The sequence below is a fragment of the Tamandua tetradactyla genome, chromosome 1 (assembly GCF_023851605.1).
Source record: "Tamandua tetradactyla isolate mTamTet1 chromosome 1, mTamTet1.pri, whole genome shotgun sequence".
Taxonomy (NCBI): domain Eukaryota; kingdom Metazoa; phylum Chordata; class Mammalia; order Pilosa; family Myrmecophagidae; genus Tamandua; species Tamandua tetradactyla.
The window spans coordinates 50,038,949-50,056,561 of NC_135327.1; the positions used below are offsets into that span (position 1 = coordinate 50,038,949).

The 17,613-nt window shown below is 40.3% G+C and overlaps 1 long non-coding RNA gene across 2 annotated transcripts in view; it reads right to left on the reverse strand.

The window, feature by feature from the left end:
• LOC143646389 (uncharacterized) overlaps positions 1–17,613 on the reverse strand; it is a 183,774-nt gene that overhangs the window by 90,424 nt on the left and 75,737 nt on the right. For both annotated transcript variants that reach the window (XR_013157461.1, XR_013157462.1), the window contains exon 4: positions 954–1,034. This is a non-coding gene — a long non-coding RNA (uncharacterized LOC143646389). The remainder of the gene's footprint in view (positions 1–953; positions 1,035–17,613) is intronic.

Sequence of the window (17,613 nt, forward strand, 5' to 3'; positions counted from 1 at the left end):
CTATTTTTGGCCAAGAGTTTATTTCAGTGATTTCACTTAAGGAAGTATCCACTTATTTTGAGCAGTATTTCTTATCTGCAACAGTGCTTTTCAAACTTTAATATGCATACAAATTTCCTGGAGATCTTATTAATAGTTTGTCTGGAGCAGTGACTGACATTCTGCATTTCTAACAAACTCCCAAATGATGGCGATGCCGCTGGTCTATGACCACACGAGGTCTAGAGTAGATGTATACTGTGTTGGATTTTCTAACTCATTTATACTCAGATAGAACACAATATAGCACATGAAGATCAAGCCAGAAAATAGGCAGAAGTTTGCATAAGACTGATTGATCATTTGCCCTGTGATCACCAGGCTGAATTCAGTCTTATATGATGGCAAAGATGTCTTTATCTACCTGGTAATTTGCTTAATGAAATCAAGACATCCATTTGTGTTGACACAGGTAGGAGTCGTTCTGACATCTTCACATTCTGAACTCACATCTAAATATTTCACATCCTAAAGAGGCTGGAATTCATCATTTGTCTCCACAGTTCTTTTTCCTTTCCTTACCCTATCCTTTTACCAACCCTACCATCTTGAATATATATCAACCAAGGGTAAATAAAATAGGAGGTATCTACTGATGCCAGCAATCATGGTTAGGTATATACAACCTGGATTTCTTATCAAGTGGTTTGATCCACCTTTCCCACTCTAAAGCAATCCCTACAGATGGGTTTGTCATTTTATTGGGCAGCACATGGAACCAAATGAGCAGAAGACTATTTCTAAGGAACTGTAGCCCTGAGATTTGGTCTAAACCCTGTTTTAATTTGTTAAAGCTGCTGAAATGCAATATACCAGAAACAGAATGGTATATAATAAAGGGAACTTATTAAATTGCAAGTTATAGTTCTAGGGCTATAAAAAATGTTCAAATTAAGGGACCAACAAAAGTTTACCTTCACTCAAGAAAGCCCAGTGAGTCCAGAACACCTCTGTCAGCTGGGAAGGCACATGGCTGGCATCTGCTGGGGTCTTGCCTGTGACAAAAAAAGCAAATGGTGATGTCTGTTAGTCTTCTCTCCTCATTTCATAAGCCTTCCTTAGGGGCATTTTCTTTCTGCTTCTCCAAAGGTCTCTGGCTGTGTGGGCTCTGTCAACACTGAAGCTTTTTCCAAAATGGTTCCCTCTTAAAGGGCTCAGTAAGCAACCCCACCTTAAATGGGTGGAGACACATCTCCATGAAAATCATCTAACCAAAGGTTACCACCCATATTGGATGGGTCACATCTCTATGGAAACAAAAAAATAGCCCACCCAGCAATACTGAATGAAGATTAAAGAACATGGCTTCTCTGAGAAACACAACCATTTCAAATCAGCACAGCCCTTAAATGAGAATGTCTTTCAATTTCATGATCCAGTTGGTTTCTTTAGCCATTAGTCTATGATCTCAGAAGGCTTGTTTCTTACAGCCTTGCTGTAAAAGTATAGTCAATGGATTAATAGAAAGAGCCATCAAACAAACAATAGGAAACAATATTCTGGCTCCACTTCTGCCTACTAATTAGCTGGATTAGTTTGCAAAAGTCATGTTGTTTCTCTGAGACTCACTGTTATTAATTATCAAAGGCAGTTTTTTCCAACTCTAAGATTCCTTCTAGCTCAGACACCCCTTGATCTGAAATGCCCCCAGACCAGAAGCCACTCAGAGCAAATGATCCACACAGCACAAACAGTCCTGGGACAGAATCCACTTCTGCAGGTAGATCCTAGACCACAGGAATTCAGGGTAGGAAAGGCCCCCAGAGCATCTCATGTCAGCTCCTTAATTTGGGACAAAGGAGGCAAGATGACTCCCCCAAAGTTGTAAGACTAGTCATAGGCGGAGCTGGGTTGAGAACAGTCTCCTAATTCTGAGTCCAATGTTGTGCACAATAACCCATGAACTCAAGAAGCCAGGTTTGGAGTAGATAGGTCAGGGTCAAAAGCTATCCCTCCACACTGATTACTATGGAGCTCCTTCTAGGAGACAAGTGTCCATACAGCAGCAAAGCCACAGAAAGCAACACAGCTGCCAGTCTTCTACACATTTCTCTGCACATGAAAGGGGTTTTATAAACATTTGTTGGATGAGAGAATACGTGAATCCTTTGCATTTTCTTTTATTTCACAAACTCATTCATAGTTTTGTAGAGCCTTGGGATGTGTAGGGAGGGACTTCCCAAATTCTCTGACCACTTCTCTCTATACCCAAGGCTGCTTACTGTAAACAACTGGGACTCTCCCTTGAGGACTTTTTTCTGGCCATTTTGGCAGGATCAGCCTGGATGCAGGAAAGCCCAGAGGTGTTAGAAAGTCAGTGTTGCTGGCAGCAGTCCTCAATGAAGTATGGACAAAAGGTGGTGGATCAATGTCCCAGTTTCCTCACCCCTCAGGTAGGATCACTACAAAGCAAGCTCCAGTCCTTAATACGATTGGGCTCCAGTTGCCTACAGTAATGACTGGCTTAATAGCACACCTTTTATTTCTTCCATCCGTTTACTGTCTCATTTTCCCACTTCCTACCAATGTTTCCTGAGATTACCTCCCCAATAAAGTACTTGAACCAAAGTCCTTGTTTTAGGATTTGCTTCAGAGAAATCCATACTAACATAAGGGGCACATCAGAACCTATCTTGTGTTCTTCAACTTAGTGGAAAACAGAGGTTTCAAGAGGTCCTCAAAATTATCTTTGATATGGCAAATGGATATTTTCTGACTCTATCTTAGTTTGGATTTCCCCCAAAGTGTACCTTAAAAAGGAAAAGGTAGGATGCAGGTAGTTTATATGGGTGGATACTCGGGGAAGCACAAGTGAAGGGATGGGGTGGTGAGACAGGGTTCAGGGGCTGTGGACAACTGGAGAACACCTGATGGAGACCTACTGGGAGGCTAGAGTGAACACACCTCAAAACTGTACTCTGAGGAGCAAGAAACTGGGGGACTCAATCACTAACTCCCCACCTGGGCATTAACTCCCCAGGTTTTTCAGTATGCCCTGGTGGCCACGGCACACCTCAGGGAGGGTAGGAAGTTCTCAACAATTAAGGGAACCTGCAAGGACCTTGAGGAATCAACACTGTCTGCCATAGATTCTGTTCACAGTTTTGTGGTTTTTCCCTATTTCTAAGTGCTGCCCTATTCCACGAATGGTCATCTCATTATCCCCAGAGAGACCTATACTGGGCCTCCCCACTTCCAAGCTCTATATGTCTTTGGCTTCCCTGAAAGCCTCCCTGAACTCCATCAGTTCCCAATATAAAACTTCTAAATGAACTAAAAAGCATGTGGGGTGAAAATGGAGTGCGTGGAAGAAAAAGCAGCCTGAAACCAGCCCACAAGAGTCAAGCAACAAACCGAACTACAAACGCTCAGAGGCATGTCAGTTCCAGGCCGGCCCTATCTTCAACACCCCCCTCCTGGCTGCCCCAAGCCTCCCCAGGGGACCAGGCTGCTGGCAGGCTCGCAGGACCGCACAGGACATTTCTTTGATGCCTCCCTGTTCAGTGTCACTGAGACCCCCTGATCAGGGGGGACCAGAGGTCAAGACTCTATCAGGAGTAAGGTTTCTTAAGTGCCATGTGTGAGACACCATCTGACACTGTTTATAGATAGTTTTAGCCCCTTATTGACCATGGGACAGAAGTTAAAAGCATTACTTTTGGAATTCAAATGTGTTAACTTCTGAAGTGATGTTTGAATTAGGGTTAAGAAGGGCCCAAAGTTTTGATCTGTTGATTGGAGGGGGCAGGTTGGGAGTGGGGGTAGAGAAAGGAAATGGACTACAAAAAAAATACAAAAAGGGAAAACAGATTATTTTGACTGAAACCAAGAGACTGGCTAGTAATTAATCTGTCAACTTTGGGCTTGGCATGCGATGGCTACAGAAGTGTCTGAATTCCATAGCTGCCAAAATCTGGGTATCTATTAAAATACAACTGCTAGTTCTTGAAGGAGTTCACTGAAAGAAAGTAACTTTCTTCTTCCTTCTTCAATAGATCAAGTCCAGAATGGGGAACATAAATTGAATTCAGATGCAAAGGGAAATAAAGCAATGTGTCATGCCTAAAATGTGCCCATTAGTGAAGGAATAGTCACAAATCAAAGGACAGAAACAGTGTTGGGATTAGGCACTACATTCCCTGAGAAGTCTTTGAATTAATAACACAAAAGGTCTAGCACATAGATTTCCCACACTTTGGTAAACTGAGTGATATAATGCTTGTAATTTAAGCATTATGTGGTAGAGTTGACAAATTTTAACTGATGTATTTCTTATCTATTTATGTGGCACAATAGGAGGCAATAGCAATTAAGATAATTAGATATAAATAGGAAACAGCTCTTCTGATTAGAACCAGACAACGGGAGTGCTGGATATGCAACAAATGGAAGTTGGCTGACTTGGAATGCTATGAACTTCTGCAATGCAATAATTATATTTGCCTCTGTGATATTACTGAGCTATGACAAGGGGCTAGGGTCCCTTTTGTACTATTCAAGAAAGCAAACAATGTTCAATAGGACTGGAAAAGTTTAATAAATTCTATTGTGTCTAATCCTTTTAAAATCCATAATGCAAATGAAAGATAAGTAAACTTTCCATTAAGCTAGATATTTCATGAACCAGAGGCTCACCAAAAAAAATGTTTACTATGTAAATTACCAGCCCAGTAATAAATAGGCCAGAATCATAAGAAAATTAATGAAATAGTGTATGTAAATGAAATATCCAGAAGGAAAAAACTGTGTTATATCAATTGGGATATATTTATTTCACATATTATATATTCACAAGGCATATTTTAAGTGTTAATTTTCATTTACAAATACTCCACACTCACTAAGCAAAAGATGCCTCCCTTTCCCCTACGACTATCCCTAGTAACCACTAATCTACAGTGTCTCTATGAAGGTGCTATTTCTAACTTGCTCATATAAGTGACGTCATATAATATATGTCCTTATGTACCTTGCTTATTCACTCAGCATATTTTCAAGGTTCGTCGAAGCCGCAGTAGACCTCAGAATTTCATTCCTTCTGCAGCTGAGTGTGCATGTGCCACATTTGGTTTACCCATTAATTTGCTGATAGACACTTAGGTTGTTCCCACCTTTTGACTACTATAGATAATGCTTACATGGACATTGATGAACAAGTACTATTTGAGTCCTTTTTTCCCTTTCTTTGGGTATATATCTAGGAGTGGTACTGCCAGGTTATATGATAATTCTGTATTTAACCTTTTGAGGAACATTAATATTACTTTCCACAGTGGCTGCACCATTTTACTTTCCCACCAACAGTGCACTAGAGTTCCAATTTCTCCAAATCTCCAACACTTATTTTCCATTTTTTAAATAATAGCCATTCATGTGGGTGTAAACATAGGTCATCTTAAAACCACTTTGGACTCTGTTTAGAATATTAAGAAGCAATAAAGACATAGATATCTTAATAGCCTCTGAATTAACTATAATATGAGCACAAATATTTCACAGGATCAAGACCTTGGCTAAAGCTGGTTCTGTGCAGTCTTTGTGTCTCTTATAGAACATGGCATGTGAAACTTTTCATTCCTTCCAAGCTTGGAAATACAAATTGAAGCTTTCATCATTCATGTAATTGTTCACAAATTGTTGTTGCACATCAGCAATGGAGAACAGCACATGGCCCTGCCTTACCCAGGTGGCAGAGATACATTCCAAATGAGTGGGTAAGGAATATGCCCATATAGTCTGAGTGTGTGTGTGTGTGTGTGTGTGTGTGTGTGTGTGTGGCAGAGTTGGAGGAGGGAGGCAGCAGCATGTATATATCATGGTAGAAGGGTCTAGAATCAATCATTTTTCAGGTCCTAGAACAATACCTGTGGTTCATGAAGACAGAAGCAGATTGAATGTGGACTTCAGTGGCTGTCAGGACTACATTCTCTGAGAGTCACTTAAAAAAATTCATTCTTTAATTAAATACTCAAGAAATGTTTATTGAGCATTTATTAAGTGCCAGGAACTATTCTAAGTCCTAGGATTACAGTTGGGAACAAAGACAAGGTAACTGCTATCTGGTGCTGCTATCAGAGTATACTTGAAAAATTCTTAGAAATGTACTCAGTCTCTGTTCCACTTTTTCCATAACATCTTTATGTTATACAAAGACTTACTATTTGATAAAATGTTTACATGACAATCTGTTTTGAAGCAGGCTGATCTCTATTCCTGGAACAATCACATGGAAGTTCACACATCATACCTTTCTGATTGGGAATTGAGAAAACCAAATTTTCTCACATGTAGTGGGGGTAACTGTGTACATAAGTGTCAGTAACTCTTCTCTGGTGCTTTAAATGATCTATTCCAAAAGTCAGATTAAAATTGCTTTTATTATTAGAGTTTCATAATCAGTGTTCAGAGGTCAGGCATAAGCCAAAATTAAGCATACCAGGAGCCAAAGTTGTTTAATTTACCAGCCAAAGATAGAATCTGCAGCTCTTGTTTCAAGCCCAGTTCTTGGCCTACTGAAGCATTCTTCTTGCACTGTCTTTTCTCCCAGGGAAGGATAGAATCTTAGCACCTTAATATTTCAAGATGTCAACTGGTAAGAATATTAAAAAGACATTATGGCCAGTTGCACAGATATATCAGACTCTGCTCTCAATAGCCTCATATAGTCATCTAAAAATATAATGTGATGGATAAAAAGTAAAGGAAGAATGTAAAGATAAGAATGTTATAAAAGCGGAGGACAGGGAGGAAGAGGAGGTACATTATATACAGAGATAGCTCTTTCATATTGGGAAAGCAAGTCAATTATTTACATTAAACTCTGTTAATTCATTTATTCCTTGTATAAAAGTCAAGTCACTGGGTGTAACAGATGCATGATCCCTCAGCCCACCTGAGTTCATCTGCATGTGCAGTGGTCCATTTCAGGCAGGCTGGCAGCTTCCCACTCAGTCTCTCTGGTATCTCTGGTTCTCAGCCTGCTGGCTTTCTCTAGCACCACAAGAACCCAGAAACACCGGAGGTTTAATACCCACTGAGGCTATCCTCACCCAATGGGGGACAAGAGTTGATGATAGATATCCAAGATTCCTTGATGGTGGGAGGAGTTTAGAGACCCAGGATTCCCTGACCATGGGAGGTGTTTAGCTACTCAAGATTCCCTGATCCTGGGAGGTGTTTAGTTGCCCAAGATTCCCTGACTGTGGGAGGTGTGCTTCCAGTAGTTCCTCTGAGGATCTCCAACAGAATTGAGCCCCAGGTGCTCCCAGCATAATTTGCTCATTAACACACTCTATATTAGCTTTCCTCCCTTCTCTGTCTCACGCTATCATTTCTCACAGTGCTTTCTGGAGTCATTTTTCAAATAAACTACCTGTCTCAAGGTCTGCTTTTGGGGAAAACCAAACCAAAGCAAAGAAGAGCAATAATCCAACGACAGTTATTACTGGAAAGATTTCCATTCATCCAAGCCTAATGTTGTCATCTTTCAAGGCCATTTTCTTCTTTAGCAAGCCCTTGGTGATAAAATCATCACCCAAAGTCTTTCTCTACAGAGAAAGTCAATGGGAGCTTGCCCCTCCTTTGAAATTTCTCTAAAGGTCCCTAAAGGTCCTCTTTTCCTACCCTTTCAGCATTTCTCTTATTCTCCTCTCCTAGCTCCTCTCCTCTAAGTGCATCTCAGTATTTTAACATAAAGTCATGACTGCTATATAGGGAATAAGAAGGTTTGGGATGGTTTCTGCTGAAAATTTTTTCCAACAAATGATACAGTTTCCTATGACATCAGGCAGTAAATACAACAGATAGCAATAGCATAACTTCTTCTCATATTGGCTAAATACTTTTCCTTCTCTACGCCACCTTCACAAAGCTCCTTTCTCCCATTTCAGTATTTGAGGTAGATACGAATGCTTTTTTCAGGTTCAACTTTTCAGAAGAAACAATAGTTAATGTTTATTGAATACTTAGTGCTGTATGTCAACTAACTCATTTTACTTTCACAACTCTATTGTCATCACCTGCCATTCATAGACAAGGGAATTGGAGCAAAGTGCCTTGTCCAACGAGACCCAACTTCATAGTGGCAAAACTAGCTGAGAACTGATGTTTCATTCCCCTGCTAAGCAGCCACACCTCAGTTACTGCTTATTGCTAAATGAAAGTAAAACACAACAGAAAACCTCAGATCCTTGAATTATAGCCTATTTTCTCAGGGGATAAAAGAAAGAGAAGACTGTATTGAAAAAAAGCAGCAAGGGAAGGAGAAAAGCTGGCTGGGTCTATGCTACCATCACGTAGGTGTATTTAGGAAAACTAGTAAGTGTTTGTCATGGCAGACCATGGAACTTAAATTACACTGGCTTCTTTAATTAGATGTTATCAACAGTAGGAGCAACAGCTCCTGGCTGGAGCTCCTCCAATTGGATCTGAAATAGTTGTGCTTAAGCCTCCTGTCCCAGTCCTGGGACCAGACAGCAATTTCAACCATGCAGTATTTTGGAGAACTGAAAACAGAGAGGAAGTCTAAAGCTGACTCCACCTGATGATAACCCCAAATTCAGTTCCTATGGATCGAATCAAGCCAAAATGCCAAATCGAGTTTTTACAAGATTTTGTGCCAAATCACCTCTATGGAAGCCACCATCTATTTAGACTTAGACCAGAAAACTTGCATTTATCAAATTAAAAATGTAAGAAAAAACTCCTATGACCATAGTTCGGGCATCATACGATGTAACCATGGAATTTTTCTATTTTGACTTGCTTTAGGGTTAGCTAATCAAAGTATTAATTCACTTTTCATTCGCTTAACTCATCACTTCCGAGGCAGCTGTTTATTCATCCAGAAGAGAGAAAAGAATGTTACCAGGACTAGCATATATTTGGTTTAGAGCATTTCGCAGATCTACTTATGCCTATAGATAACTACATAAGTACAAAAACTATTCAGTGTATAGACATGCATCTACTGTAATGAACAGACATGCAGAAAGAGAATGTAGAAAGATGGTCCACACTTACAATGCTTTACTCTTTAAGGAAGAATGAAAAATGTCTATGTGGTGACAGGGTACCTGCTCCATATGCGGGGGTATCAATGGCAATGGAATGTTTGGGGGGAGGAAGTGATTCAAAATACACATCTATACTCATCAAAGGCTATTAATCCTTTCATGGTGGGTGGCAAAAACTGACAAAGAACCTGAGTCATTGAGTATGTTTTGTTTATCAGTTTTGTATTTTTTTTTATGTGCTATGTGTCCTCTGCATAGTTTGATATAAACAAAAAGCTACAAGTGCTTTAACTTAATGAGAAAAAATACAAGGCCCTAAACTCCAGTCTCCCATTCAAACATCACTTTCCCCATCCCTCTATAAATACAAACAGCTTCACATTAAGGAAAGTGAGGTTCCCTAATTCATTGCCCATATTTGACATCATTGCCCATGTTTGCCTGTCATTATTCAACTCTCACTAGACGAATAAGCCTAAGAACATTTTACAAGCTCAAAACAAGCCATTTTGTCGATGGGAAAGATGCATCACTTCTCCTTGTTTACTTTCAAGAATATGGCAGGGCCATAAACTCAACTAGCTGGGAACACATGCAAATTTCAAATCAACACCCATCTTTGAAAATTCTCAGGGCCTCTTGTCAACAGTCTGACTTACAGGATATAGGGTTCCTGCTTACCTTTTTTAACATCTAGCAATTAGCCAGAAAGAGAGTCCCCCAGGACTCTTAACCACTGCACAATGAAGGAACTGCTGGTAGCTTCTAGCCTTGTTCTTTAAGGCCATTAAGAATATTCTTAATATACCCTCTAAGCATCTCTCTGGTGATGACAGTTTAACTGAAAAAAAAATTATTTTCTTTTCTCACTTTGTCTTTGAACTATAAAGAAGATAGGTCTTCCTGATACATGGCTATTGCCAAAGAATAATGACAATTCATACCTAACGTAATAATGCCTTATATCTATATAAAATCTCTGTGTTCCAAAAGCTCAAAGCACTTTCATGAAGCATAGCTCCATCTATCACTTCCACCCTCAGGGAGGTAGACTGAGGCAGATATATAATCCCCACATACAGGACAGGAAAATGGAGGGGATTAACATTTAGAGGTTAAGTCAATTCTCTAAGGTTGCACAATCCAGTTGATAATGAGGCCGGGACTTGCTGCATTCATTTCTCTTCTCCTACAAGGATTCCAAATTACATAAATAAATAAATCTGACAGTTCCCTGAAATGAAGACTAACAATGGTTACTTAAGGTAGAAAAAATATTTCACTCTCTTACCATCTCATAAGAATGCATACTGTTTAAGGGCCTTAAAGAATGTCCATGCCCCCCATTTCTAAATGAGTAACGATTATAAGTTGGAGGTTCACCACCAATTCCATATGGAGAACAAGACTAAAACATGGGAGGAGAAAAGGTAGAGATATGAGTATTGAGAGTGTTACCTCCAGCCTCAGGAAAGGAGCACACTAAAGCACCAAATATCAATTAAAATTCAAGCACCACACTGGACATGCTATGCATTTAAACCCACATCAATCTGTAAGGAAAGTCACAGTGTCCCTATTCTAGAGTTGAGGAAAGTAACACTTGGGAAAGCCAAGTTATACTCCACCCAGAAACGGGGAAACTCCAGGTGGTCTCACAATTAGACAATCTGCTGTGCCTCTAATTCTGAGTAAGGCAGAATGACGTAAGTGACCTTGTGCATATAGGGGTTGAATCATAAGAAATTACTGATAATCAAATGCTTTTGACCTGCAAAATGGGATGTCTCCTGTGGTTTAAGTTACTACTTTGGAAGTCCCTGAGAGGCACTTGGGGGAAAAAAAATCTCAGAAGAATTAATACCAATTGTAAAGTCAGAAGTTGTCTTTGAAAGTACAACAGAAAGCTTTAGAAGAAAGAGGCAGGCTGGATGAAGAAGTGTAATTTTTAAAAAATGCACAGGTTTATAATAAGCTTAGTGAGAAAAAGATGTGTTCCCAACATTGGGGCAGAAACTTCTTTTCCCAAGCCCTTCTAGGATTTTTCCCTTCCCATTCATCCTTCTCAAACAAACTCATCCTTTAGGTAAACACAGAAGGGATTAGCAACCTTTAATTGGCTTTGATGAAGAAATGGTAATCTGAGATGCTTGGGCAGGAACTATCTTGTGTCTTGTGGGAGAGAAGCAGGGAGAGAAAGAAGAAAGGAGATATCTGCAGCTTGACAGGCTATTTCCAGACAAAGAGGAGAGCATTCAAGAATAGGCAAAGTTGTTAAACCGCTCAGCCAAATTCAGCCTTGACTTCTGAGCATGCCATTTTGGATTTTTTCTTTTACTCCAGCTTCCTGAGTGAAACAGAGAAGTGCAGTGGTATCCTGGAGTCCAGCTCAGTGGCTTTCACACTTTAGCACACACCAGTGTCACCTGAGTGTGGTATGAGTGCAGTGGGTAGGGGAGTGGAGGTGGAAGAAGTATTAAAAAAACAGATCGTTGGGCCCCAACACCTAGATTTTGATGTAGTAGATCTGGGGTACATCCTGAGAATTCCCAGGTGATGTTGATGCTGCTGGTTCAAGAAACACACTTGAAAACCACTGGCCTAGCTTCCCGCTGTGTGAGATTGTTTTCTATCTTCCTACCGTGCAGTATCACTGGCTGGGCCATGTCTGCACACAGGGAAGCAGCACACAATCCAAGGAGGATTTAACAAAGGGATGATGCTTCTCAAAAGATTGTGACAATGGGTGCTACAACTCTCGCTTTGGTGCAAATCACGTTGCAACACAACAGGTTCTGAGGGATCAGTGTTAATAACAATAGCTAATAGTTATTATCTAGTTAGTATGTGCCAGGCAGTTTGATAAGTTTCTACCCACATTATCTTTGAGTTAAATTTACTGTTACTAATTCTGTTTTAAAAATATATCCTCTGGATCTCATTGGATTAAGACCATGGTAGTATAACTAGAGAATGGGGAAACTGGGACTAGAAACCATGACTCTCTGATTCTCAAGTCACCATATATTGTCATTGACTCCACTGTACACTGTCCTTCCTGAACTCCAGAAACAAGAGATCAGGTAAAAGGAAGTCCACCTCCAGTGTTCTTTGATAAAGAAATAAGTATGGTGAGTGGGAGACCAGAGCTCTATCTTCACTTTACCCACTATGTCTTCTCTGGATAGTGCAAACATTCTCCTCCAGCCCCCATTCCCTCCTCAAACTTACCTGCTAAAATGTGGGAAAATTCTTAGTGTATTAAAGTTCAGAAGGTTAGGGAAGGGAATGTTTGCAACCAAAGACATTTTCTTAGATTTACTTATTTTTCCCTGTTAAAATAAATATCTAATTCCTTGTGGGTACATCACCTGGCTTTGGGGGACTCTGGCACAGGAAGCAATATTTTGGTTTTGGTCTCCAAGAGGAGTTGACTGCAAATGGTGAGATACCTTGAACACAAAAGGCTTCTTGATTTATGACACCCTGTAGTAGTTAGGTTCAGGTGTCAACCTGGCCAGGAGATGGTGCCCAGTTGTTTTGTTTAAGGTGAGTTAAATCACCAGCACGTGAAATTCATCTATAGCTGATTACACCCAGGGTCGGCTAAGCAGGGTGCCTTTCACAATGAGTAAAATTTAATCTAATTAGCTGGAGGCTTAAAAAAGAGAGGTCAGAAGAGAGCTCAGCAGCTCAGACCCAGATGTTTGGAGATGGAGACAGGAATTGTCCTGGGGAAAGCCATGTGAACCCAGAAGCCAGGAAGAAGGCCAGCAGATGTCATCATGTCTTTTGATTAGGTGGTTTCCATGAAGATGTGTATCCACCCATGCACGGTGAGTCACTTATTGGAGTCCTTTAAGAGGGAACCATTTGGAAAGAACTTAGAGCCAACACAGAGACATTTTGGAAATGGAGTATGAAAACACCCCTGGAGAAGCTGTCTTTCCTCCAAAAAACTAAATTTGTAACTAAATAAATCCCCTTAATGTAAGCCAGTCCATTTCTGGTGTATAGTGTGCCGGTAGTATTAGCAAACTAAAACACACCCCATTCTTGCATTAAAATGTCACATACCCTTTGAACCCAGCAATAACATTTCTAGATAGTTATTCTACAGATAAACTTGCACATAGGCAAAATGAATTACCAATATAGAATTGCCTGTAATAACAAAATATGGAAACAATGTAATCTATCTAATCCATCAGTAAGGAACTGGCTAAATAAATTACAAGCCATCCACACAATTGAATAATATGCAATAATTAAGAAGAATGAAGCAATCTACATATACTGTAGCAAAATGTACTGTTATAAGAAAAAGAGTAAAATATAGAATATTATTATAATATGACACCATTTGGGTGGAAAAGAAAAGTATGTATATGTATATGTATATATTGTTCTAGTTTACTAGCTTCCAGAATGCAACACACCAGAGATGGATTGGCTTTTAATAAAAGGGGATTTATTTTGTGGGAAGGCACAGGATGATCTCTGCTGGCCTTCTCTCCAGGCCCCTGGGCTCCAACAACTTTCCCCGGGGTGACTTCTTTCTGCATCTCCATAGGCCTGGGCTGAGCTGCGAGTGCTGAGATGAGGAATGCCGAGCTGCTTAGGCTGTGCTACGTTGGGCTCTCTCATTTAAGCAACAGCCAATTAAGTCAAACATCATTCATTGCAGCAGACATGCCTCCTAGCCGACTGCAGATGTAATGAGCAACAGATGAGGTTCACATGCCATTGGCTCATGTATGCGGCAACAAAACTAGGTATGTTCACCTGGCCAAGTTGACAACTGAATCTAACTACCACATATACGTACATGTATATGTTTGGAAATAGTCTATGCTTCCTAGATGCTATCTAGAAATAACATTTCTAGATAGTTATTCTACAGATAATGCTATACAGATAATACCATTTCTAGATAGTTATTCTACAGATAAATTTGCACATGGGCAAAATGAAAAGGAATTTCTGAAAAAGAAATGTATCTCTCATTTTCATCAAAATGAAAAGTATCTCTGAAAAGGAATCATAAGAAACAGGAATGCCACTAGCTGCTTCATGGCTCTATTAGATGACTTGACCTAAGAAGCATAGCTGACATTTACTCATTCTTCCGGAAAGGCCTTGAATTTGATTATGGACATCATTCCACACAGCTTGGGGAGAAAGAAAAAGGGTAGATTCAAAAAGAAAAGGTACTGATATGGGGAAAATCTCATATTTATCCTTACATCCTCCCTGCCACAAATGGAAGTTAGCCCCTGTGCTGGTTTGAAACTGTTGTGTATCCCAGAAAAGCCATGCTCTTTAATCCTGATTCAACATTGTTTAGGGTGGGAACTTTTAATTGGGTTGTTTCCACGGAGATGTGACCAACTCAATTGTGAGAGGGATCTGTTTTAGTAAGTCAGTAAGTTGTTTCCATGAAGAATAGACCTACCTAATTGAGGGTAGAATTATTTGATTAAGTGGTTTCCATGAAGATATGTCTCCACCCGTTCAAGGTGGGTCACTTATTGGAGTCCATTAAGAGGGAACCATTCTGGAGGGAATTTAGAGTCAACACAGAGACGTTTTGGAGGTGCAGAAAGAAAGCACCCCTGGGGAAGTTATTTGAAACCAGATGCTAGCCACATGCCTTCCCAGCTGACAGAGGTGTTCTGGACCCATTAGCCTTTCTTGAGTCAAGGTATCTTTCCCCGGGTGCCTTAGTTTGGATATTTTTTTGGTCTTAGAACTGTAAACTTATAACTTAATAAATTCCCTTTATAAAAGCCAACCTATTTCTGGTATATTGCATTTACAGCAGCATTAACAAACTAAAACAACCCCCCACCGCCACAATGTCCATCCATGCCAGAGGACACTTTTAACATACAGACTGTCACCCCAGTTTCTATTAAGTTCCTTCCTTAACAGTCTACAGCAGCATTTTCTTGTGAAAACTTCCAGCTTTTAAAAAGGAAAGAAATGAGATATAGACAGAGCAGGGCAAAAATACAATGTCCAAGAGAATTTTGGCAGATGCATGCTAAATAAGGCAAGAGTACCCTCATGTAAATACCGCTGGGGTGGAACAAAGATTCAAGAGCCATATTTCCTAAAACAGAGTTCTGGGAGAGCATGAACTTCCATGAACCACATCTTCAAAAATACATGCTATGCCTAGGATGTTTTCTCTAAATGGAGTGATATTATTAAAATGTTCTTCTTAGATTGCAATGCACTCTCCACAGATTTCCCAAGCAATTTTAATTTTTTTTTCACTGTTCAACCACCAGGTGCCAGATACGGCACCATTTGCTAGTACACTTCTCTCAATAATGCAGACACCAGAATCACAACTGTTTTAGTAACCGAAGGGAAATTACAGGTTGCAGCTCAGGAAGGACAAGTGATTTTCCCAAGACCCTATAATAGCATAGATAAATGCTGAATCTTTAAATCTTTCTTTCCTAAAACTTCTACAGGTCTTTCCCTACTGGCTCTTTTACTGCAGCATATAAGTAAACTTGCATTCTCCTTAACCCCTGCTCCCCACCCTTAATTTATGCCCTCTTTATGCTACTGTCTTCTGTGTCTTCTCTACAACCAGTTTCCTGATTGTCCCATCTATACTCGCCATCTCCTCTCTATCTCTGCCAGTCTCCTTAAAACTTGTTATTAACCTTCAGCCTCCCCTAATCCACAGAAACTGCTCTCCCTAAGGGCCTTTGTGATCCTGCAATTGGAAAACCTAATAAACCCACCTAGATGACCTTGCAGAGGTACATTTCAGGGATGACATCTTCAATCGTTTCTAGATTTGGTTGCGGTTTGTCACTATTACTGTACTTCTAAGAGTCTGATTCTGTTCCCTCACATGTTTGATTTAGCTGGGGTGGACTCCTGGCATGCTTGTCCAGAAATGCCCTAGTTCTTGGAACACCCTCAATAGTCTGTGAAGAACCCGATGAAAAACTGAGTAGCTTCCTCATTTCACACCACCCCATTTTCTTCCACCCTCCTTGGTTTGATGACACAACGAATGCTGGGGAATCCCCAGTTACCCTCTCAACCACTGGAGACTCCCAAGAAAGTAGGCCAAGCCCTTGATTTTGAAGCTTGCCCTTATGAAACTTATTTCTGTACTGGAGAAGCTAAGACTACCTATAATGAGGTCTAAGAAATGCTTCCAGGAAACCTCTTTTGTTGCTCACATGTGGCCTCTCTCTCTCTAAACCCAACTCGATGAGGAAAATCATTATCCTCTCCCCTACATGGGACATGACATTCAGTGGTGAAAGTCTCCCTGACTACGTGGGGTGTGACCCCTGGGGATGAGTCTGGCCCTGGCACTGTGGGAAAGACAATGCCTTCCTAACCAAAAAAGAGCAAAGAAGTATAACAAAATAAGGCATCAGTGACTAAGAGAGATCAAATAGAGTCAAGAGGCTATTCTGGAGGCTACACTTATGCAAGCTTCAGTTAGATAGTGCTAATTGTTATGGTCTCCTAAACTCAACATCAGTCCTATTAACTTTTAAGAACACCTGGGGTTCGATCGGAGAGTGTACAAGAGTTTCATGCACTAAGTCTGCTTTCCTGAAACCTATAATCTCCAGAGGGTTCCTAGGCCAGATAAATCCTGAAACCCAGAGGGACACAGCCTCTCCAAGATTGTCAACTAAATTCATCCCCCTATCCTTTAGTGTTGACACCTCTTCTCAACATGAAAAATTCAGAACAGGCATTGCCTAAAGATCCCTACAGATGGGGAGAAGGATCAAAGGAGAAGGAGGAGTTATAAAGAGGAAATAGGACTTAACAGATGAGCATGACTACTGAATCACTATCTTGATATTCTTTTTAGCCTCCAGTGTTTTGGAGCAGCTAGAAGGAAAAATCTGAAATAGTGGAAGGGGAATCTACAACAAACTCTGAAATTTGTTCTATAACTACCTGTTGAAGTGTACGTTGAAAATTTTTTGTATATATGTTATATTTCACAAGAAAAAAAAATTAAAACAAAAAAAACCCAAGCTGCAGTGCTACCAAGCCTGCAAGGTGTGAGTTCATCCCTTTGAAAACATCTTTGCCTCTGGCTGTTCATTACAGCGGTGCCTCCTAGTGGGAGGGTAGAACCAGCCTGCCTGCCTATAGCAGTTTTCTAAGGACCCACTGTCTTCAGTCATCAAACACAGCTTCCCAATCAATGTTTTCACCCAAAACTTTGGTTGAGCCTGTTTAATTTGGCTTCCCCTTAATTTCATTTTTATATGCTTGGATAACTGTATGCACCTATTAACAGCTTCCTCTTGAGGCTTTGAGACTGTATCATTTCCAACCTGGATGCTAATGATTTCTTTGGATACCTAGACCCACTCCTAGGCATCCCTCCTCTTTTCTTTCAAGGTCATCTGTGCCAGGGACTCAGGCTGGTTCTCTTCACTCCAAACAGCTTTCACGGTAAAACACTTGACATGGCTGCTCAGGTTGGTTTAGGTGCCAAAATCAGCATGCAATATGTATTCCTATGTTTTTTAGAGCTGACCCCAAAATATCT